At 39.1% G+C, this 7443-nt stretch overlaps 1 long non-coding RNA gene across 1 annotated transcript; it reads left to right on the top strand.

The window, feature by feature from the left end:
- Positions 1 to 822: 822 nt before the first annotated feature.
- LOC143438429 (uncharacterized) lies at positions 823 to 6848 on the top strand. Its single transcript, XR_013107271.1, has 4 exons — positions 823 to 4821; positions 5390 to 5530; positions 5837 to 5941; positions 6252 to 6848. It is a non-coding gene; the product is annotated as an uncharacterized LOC143438429 (long non-coding RNA).
- Positions 6849 to 7443: the final 595 nt, after the last annotated feature.

Here is a 7443-nt window from a genome sequence, read left to right as displayed (position 1 = left end):
TTAATTTAATAATATTTTCATTATCTTTCATAGATCAGTGAAACATTAGGATTATAAAATTTTATGTAATTGTAAAACTTTATGTAATTACATATAGTTTTATGTAAAACTATATGTAATTTAAATGATATAACTATTAATAAAATGTATGAGAATACAGACTCTATTTTAAAGTTAGAGATAATTAACTTCCTGTCTGCAACCACCCTGAAGAGCAGCCTCCCTACCCTGGGTACACCCAGAGACAGTGTGACCCCCAGAAGTTCTGACACAATCAGGGTCCCAGGTGAGAACCCCCTGCCCCAATACCTGGCTTAACTGGGATCCCTCCTCATCCCCTACCCAGGGGTTTAGAGGTTGCAGGACCTCCATACTGCTGGAGACACACTTTCATTTTGGTCCACCACTACATGTGGAAGCACACTGCATGTTCCAGCCCTCCTACTGCCCCACCCAGAGACAGCATGATCTAAGAAGGTCCATTAGGCTCTAAGGAGAAACAGACTCCAGTCAGAGACAGCAAGGCCAGTTAACACCAGAGAAAACCAGTTGGCAAGAGGCAAGTGCAAGTACATAAGAACAGAAACCAGTGTGACTTGGCACCATCAGTTTTCCCACCACAGCAAGCCGTGAATATCCTAACACGCATGGAAGGTAAGATTCTGACCTAATATCCCATTTCATGAAGATGATAGAGGACCTTAAGGAGAGAACATAAATAATTCCCTTAAGGAAATACAGAAGAACACAGATAAACAGGTAGAGCCCTTAAAGTAGAAACACATAAATCCCCTAAGAGAAATACAGGAAAACACAATCAAAGAGGTGAAGGAATTGAACAAAATCATCCAAGATCTAAAAATGGAAATACAAACAATATAGAAATCACAGGGGAGACAACCCTGGAGAAGGAAAACCTAGAAAAGGGATCAGGAGTTACAGATGTAAAAGCATTATCAACAGAATACAAAAGATAGAAGAATGTCAGACATAGAAGATATTGACAGAACAGTCAAAGAAAATAGAAAGTGCAAAAAGCCCTTAACTCAAATCATCCAGGAAATTCAGAACATAATGAAAAGAATAAACCTAAGAATAATAGGTATACAAGAGAGTGAAGATTCCAAATTCAAAGAACCAGTAAAAATCTACAACAAAGTCACAGAAGAAAACTTCCCTAACTTAAAGAAAGAGATGGCAATAAATGTACATTAAGCCTATAGAACACCAACTAGATTGGACCACAAAAGAAAATCCTCCCATCACATAATATTCAAAACACTAAAAAGACAGAACAAAAAAAATACTATTAAAAGCTGTAAGGAAAAAAGGCAAGCATATAAAGGAAGACCTATCAGAATTATACCAAGTTCTCAATGGATTCTCTTATAGCCAGAAGATCTTGGTGAGCTGGCATGCTGACCCTAAGAAAACACAAATGACAGCCTAGGCTACTATACACAGCAAATCTCTCAGTCATCATAGATAGAGAAACAAGATATGTATGACACAACCGAATTTAAAGAATATTTTTTTACTAATCCCGCCCTATAGAGGATAATAGGAGGAAAACTTTAACACAAGGAGGAAAACTATACCCAAGAAAAAGCAAGAATTTGCTTTTCCCATAATACCCAAAAGAAGAGAAACACACAAACATAATTCCATCTATAATAACAAAAGTAACAGGAAACAACAATCATTGGTCCCTAATAGCTCTCAATATCAATTGACTCAGTTCCTCAATAAAAAGATATAGGCTAACAGACCAGATATGTAAACAGGACCCTTTATTTTGCTGCTTAAAGGAAAAACACCTCAGTGACACAGTCAGTTACTACCTCAAAGTAAAAGACTGGAAAAACTTTTTCCAAGCAAGTGGTCCCAAGAAGCAAGTTGGAGTAGCAATTCTATTCTCCAATAAAATGGACTTTCAACCAAATGTTATTAAAAAAAAATGGGTACAGAGCTAAACGGAGAATTCTCAACTGAGGAATCATGAATGGCCAAGAAGCACCTAAAAATGATCTCCATCCTTAGACAACAGGGAAATGCAAATCAAAATGACCCTGTGGTTTTAGTTCACACCAGTCAGAATGGCTAAGATCACCAACTCAAGTGTTAGCAGATACTGGCAAGGATGTGGAGAAAGAAGAACACTCCTTCACTGCTGGTGGGATTGCAAGCTCATACAATCACTTTGGAAATCAATTGGCCATTCCTCAGAAAATTGGAAATAGTTCTACCTCAAGGCCTGGCTATAACACTAGTGGACATAGACAAAAACAGTTCCAACATATAACAAGGACACATGCTCCAGTATGTTCATACAAGCCTTATCTACAATAGCCAGACACTGGAAACAACCCAGATGTCCCTCAATGGAAGAATGGATGCAGAAAATATGGTACGTATATAATGGAATACTATATACCTATAAAACAATGACACCATAAATTTTGCAGGCAAATGGATGCCTTTAGAAAATATCATCCTGAGTGAGGTAACCCAGTCCTAAAAGTATACACATGGTATGTACTCACTAATAAGTGGATATTAGCTCTCAAACTCCAAACACCTGCAATACAACTCATAGATGAAACATCACAAGAAGGAAGGCCAAAGTGTGGATGCTTCAATCCTGCTTAGAAGATGGAACAAAATACTCACAAAGGCAGATGGGGGGGGGACCTGGCAGGTAGGGTGGAGGGACAGGGAATAAATTGAGCAGAATCAGGTATGGGGAGAGAAAGTAGGGAAATTCAGAGGGCTAGGAGAAGAAAGAGAAATATTTAGCAAAGGAGAGTGGGAAACAGGGGTAGCCACTACAAAGTCCCAGACACCAGGGAATCGAGATGCTCCCAGGAACCATTGGGGATGACATTAGTCAAAATACCCAACAGAGAGGAGTTAGAATCTGAAGAGACAACCTCCAGTAGTTAGACATGGCTCCCAGTTGAAGAATGGGGCCACCCACCCATTTCAAAATTTTTAACCCAGAATTGTTCCTGTCTACAGGAAATAATCTCCTTCACCTCCTTCAGTCCTTCCTCTAACTCTTCCATATTGGTCCCTGACCTTAATCCAGTGTTTGGCTGTAACAATTTTCATTTGTCCCAGTCAGTTGCTGGTAAAGACTCTCCAAAGACAGCCATGTCAGGCTCCTCTCTGCAAGCACAGTATGGCATTAGTAATAGTGGCAGGGTTTGGTGTGCATGCATGGGATGGATCCCAATTTGGGTCAGTCACTGGGTGGCCTTTCTGTCAGTCTTTGCTCTATTTTTATACCTACATTTCTTTTAGACAGGAACAAATCTGGCTTAAAAATATTGAAGATGGGTAGGTGGCACTCAACCTCAATTGGAGGCCTTGTCTATCTACTGCAGGTGATCACTTCTGGTTCCACTTTCACACTGTTGGCCATTTTGGCTAAATGTCATCCCCATTGAGTCCTGATAGCCTCTCTCATCTCAGGTATCTGAAACTTTCTAGAGGCTCTCCCTGACACCTAACCGCCACTGCTGCATATTTCTATTCATTTTCTTGGCCTTCTGTGTGTCCTTACTGTCTTTCTCCATACCTGATCCTTCCCCTCCTTTTCACCTCTCCCCTCCTGATCTCACAGACTTTCCTACTTCCATCCGCCTCCCATGATTAATTTGTTCCACTTCTATATGGATTTCAGGTATCCACACTTGGGCCTTCCTTCTTGTTTTACTTCCTAGGTTCTGTAAATGGTATCATGGGTTTTCTGACATTTTTGGCTAAAATCCACTTATTCATGAGTACATACCATGCATGTCCTTTTGGGTCTGGGTTACCTCACTCAGGATGATATTTTCTAGTTCCATCCACTTGCCTGAAAAATTCATGATGTTCTCATTTTTAATAGCAGAATAGTTAACCAATAGAAATAAGAAAGAGTGCTAGAAATATGACCATACATGCAAGACATACAAATCAGAAATGTGATGCATTAACATTAACATCAACATCCTTTCTGTAGTCATAGTAAAGTAGAATAGTCATATTTGGGATGAGGTCTGACAATCCTGCAGGCCTCGTCCTAACACTGAATTCATCCATGTGTTTTAATTATGATGCATTAGTGTTTTGACTTCATTTTTAATTTCTTTCAGGCAATTCCTATAACTGTAAAGGCAGCGACAATGAAATTGTATTTCTTATTGCTTTGGATCTTTCTTCATAATAGTCAGCATGTAAAATGTCTGTTTCCTTAAAGGAAATAACAGCCTTAAAATTATTGTTATTACAGATGCTTCACTAATTTTGATTTTTTAAAATTTTCTTTCATTTGTACATGTGGTTATTTTGTCTGCATCTTTGACTATATAACCTGTACCAGCCGGGTACTGTGGAGGTGAGAAGAGGGCTTTGGATCATCGGGGACTGGAGTTATATATGGCTGTTAGAAGCCATTATATGTTCTGCAATTGAACCAGGACCATTGGAAGAAGAGCCACTGATCTTAACAGTTGAATTTCTCTCTAACCCATGTCTTGCTAATTTTAAATTCAGTTTTTTACATTATAGTTAAATTTTCAGATGTGCATGGTTTTATATATCAGAACCACATAGTTCTTTGTTTTATTTTGAAAAATTTAGAATATATGATAATGAACACTTAGATAGACAGTTAATTTTTAGGTATATAGATTTCATTCTGATAACTGGCCTTTGACATTTTCTTCCCTTTGTGTTGGAATTAAATTTATGGATGGCTGCATGCCACATAAAATCCATTTGTTCCTCCTGCCTGTTTAATGAGAGTCTGGAAAATGTACTACAGTTCTATAAAAGGTAAAACTCTCACTTGAAATTTGTATGGTTAAAGTTGTCTAACAAATTATACTGAGTGTGGTAACCCAAACCCAGAGGGGAAAGTGCCACATTTCTTCCTTATTTGTGCTTCTAGAAATGTGACCCTATAACCTGGAGCAAAGGAGGAAGCCAGGAAATTAGAAGGCATCTTGGGGAGAAGGGAGCTCTAGAGGGAGTTAGTAGGACACAGGTCCTATGAAGAGGGAAATGGGGAAAAGGGAAGAGGCTCTAACTAGGGAGGGCAGAGGAAGGTAATACAAAGGGAGAGGAAGGAAGGACAGATACACAGAATTAAAGCTGCTTGAAACTACCATAAGGAAATATGGTTTTATATTATTACAGAAAAGTAGATCTACTATGTATGTTTGTATATGGAGTTTAAATTGAGTTATGCTACATGTGGTGATAATGATTCCACTAATAGTTACAGACTAATACAAATCAGAGTGCCATGGGAAACCTCACTTTGTGCTGTTGGTCAGAGGAGGGAGCTGAGAGACTCCCTAAACAATTTATGCTATCACCATTGCCCTTGGTTATCTCTCAGAACATGAAGGATCGATCCTGTGGCTGAAGGCACCATACAGTTTAGACAGAGGACTATGAGGACTCAGACTGGAATTGATCTGGACACCTTCTCCTCGGAGACAAGCTCTCATGGTATTGGAAGGAGCTAATAAATAAGCTGGTAAGGGGAAATAAAGTAATCAATGGTTCTAACCAGCTGTAAATTCTGTGAACATCAACAATGACCAGACTGGCAAGACAACACAGGGGTTCAATGGTGGTATTTTAACCTTGAGGTTGACCAGTAGTTGTGTAACTGTACTTAAGGCCCACTAATAGAAGGAAGTTCATATAGAGCACTGCAAACTTAGCCAGCTACTACTGTTTGGAGAGTCATAGACTGGAGAGTAAAACCTGTTATTGCCCATTTGGTACATCAGTATAATGTCTAACTACATTCTATGTTCTTGTCTTTATATATCCATAGGTGTGTATAGCTCACAGCCCTCATCAAAGAAACTTCTTTCTGTAGCACATGGAGACTATTACTGGAGTTTATAATTCACCAAACTGCAGACAATAAGCAACTGGGGTATGTCATCCCAAACAGCACATTTCTAACACAACCCCTACACCTAAGGCTCAGGGAATGCCATGGAAGAAGGAATGAAATCACTGTAAGAGCCAGATGACTAGGAAGTCTGCTGGGAGACAGTGTCTTCTAGTCCTGAAACAGAAGCTGCATTTGTGAAATGTCAGCACTGGTTTGAGTTTTATGAGCCTTCAAATACATGCAGTATTGTGCGTTTTAAGTAAAAAGTATTGTAGATGCGTATGCTAGTTACTTTGTGTTGCTATGACATATCATCATGACTAATGTGACCTGTGTTTTATGTTTCCAGAGTGTGAGCCATAACGGTGAAGGAGGCATGGCTGCACCATGAAGTTAATAGAGCATATATTTAACCATATGTGGAAAGAAGAGAGAGCAATATGAAAGTGGGACAAAGCTATAAATGATCAAAGACCACCCTCACTGATGTCCTCCAGCAAGGTTCTATATGCCAAAGATTCCAAACCTCCCAAACAGCATTGCACCTGGACACCATGTATTCAAATGACTGAGCTACAGGAGACATTTCTGTCTCCAATCATCACTGTAAGAGACAGATGCACAAACTAGAGAAAGACCTGTCACTAGACATGTCACATGGCACTGTATATTCACTCTTCTTGTTCTGTGTCTAAACCAAAGATTCTGCAGTTCTGGATAAATCACATGGCAATGTGTGATGTCTTGGTTACTGTTTTTCTTTATGTGCTTAGAACTTCAGGGTCCTGTCAGTGGAAGCAAGCAGACAATGCTGACTCCTTGTGATAAGATGTCCAGTAGTAACAGCGTCCAACTTCTACAAATGCTTCTACAGATGTTCCAAGTTGTTACTTAGGCTCTTACCTTTGTAGTCAGATAATAAAGCAACACAAAACAAGTCAAGCACAAAAAAATGCTTTAAAGTTCTTCCATGTAATTTAAAGGCTGGAAACCTAGTTTACTGACAACATGCTTGCCGGAAGTGCATGTGGTTTCATGTTTAATTTCCAACACACACACACAGACACACACCACAGAAAGTTAAACAGTTCAATGGTTAGACTCAGATGGTGTTTCTCCAAGTATTTCTTCATGTATAATTTGAAAACACTCCCAAAAATCATGCTTCTGAGCAAACAAAAGGTACCAAATGGACATTTGATGAGTCCAAGGATGCAATCTCCCTCTGGTGGTAGAATGAACATCTTATCATTTGTACTTCTGAAAACAACCAATAACAAAGTAAAAAGCCTACAACATAGAATTTGGGAACTGGGGAGGGGTCAGAGAAAGGCAGCAGGAAGAGGTAGGAGGGAGAAGAGAGGGGGAAAGCAATGTAGTTTTATTTCAATGAAAATTTAGATCAAAATTGTCGAGGGTGTCTTTTTTCCCAGCTGGGTTGTCACAGATAAGTTTCCCAGCATCTAGTAAATAACCTACTGTCCAAGATCCTGCAAGTAATTTATTAAACTAAGTGGGTCGCACAGATTATAATGTTAAGA

Source organism: Arvicanthis niloticus, chromosome 25 (assembly GCF_011762505.2).
Source record: "Arvicanthis niloticus isolate mArvNil1 chromosome 25, mArvNil1.pat.X, whole genome shotgun sequence".
Lineage (NCBI taxonomy): Eukaryota > Metazoa > Chordata > Mammalia > Rodentia > Muridae > Arvicanthis > Arvicanthis niloticus.
Note: the sequence above shows the minus strand (reverse complement) of the source record. Positions and strands in the feature narration are given on the sequence as shown.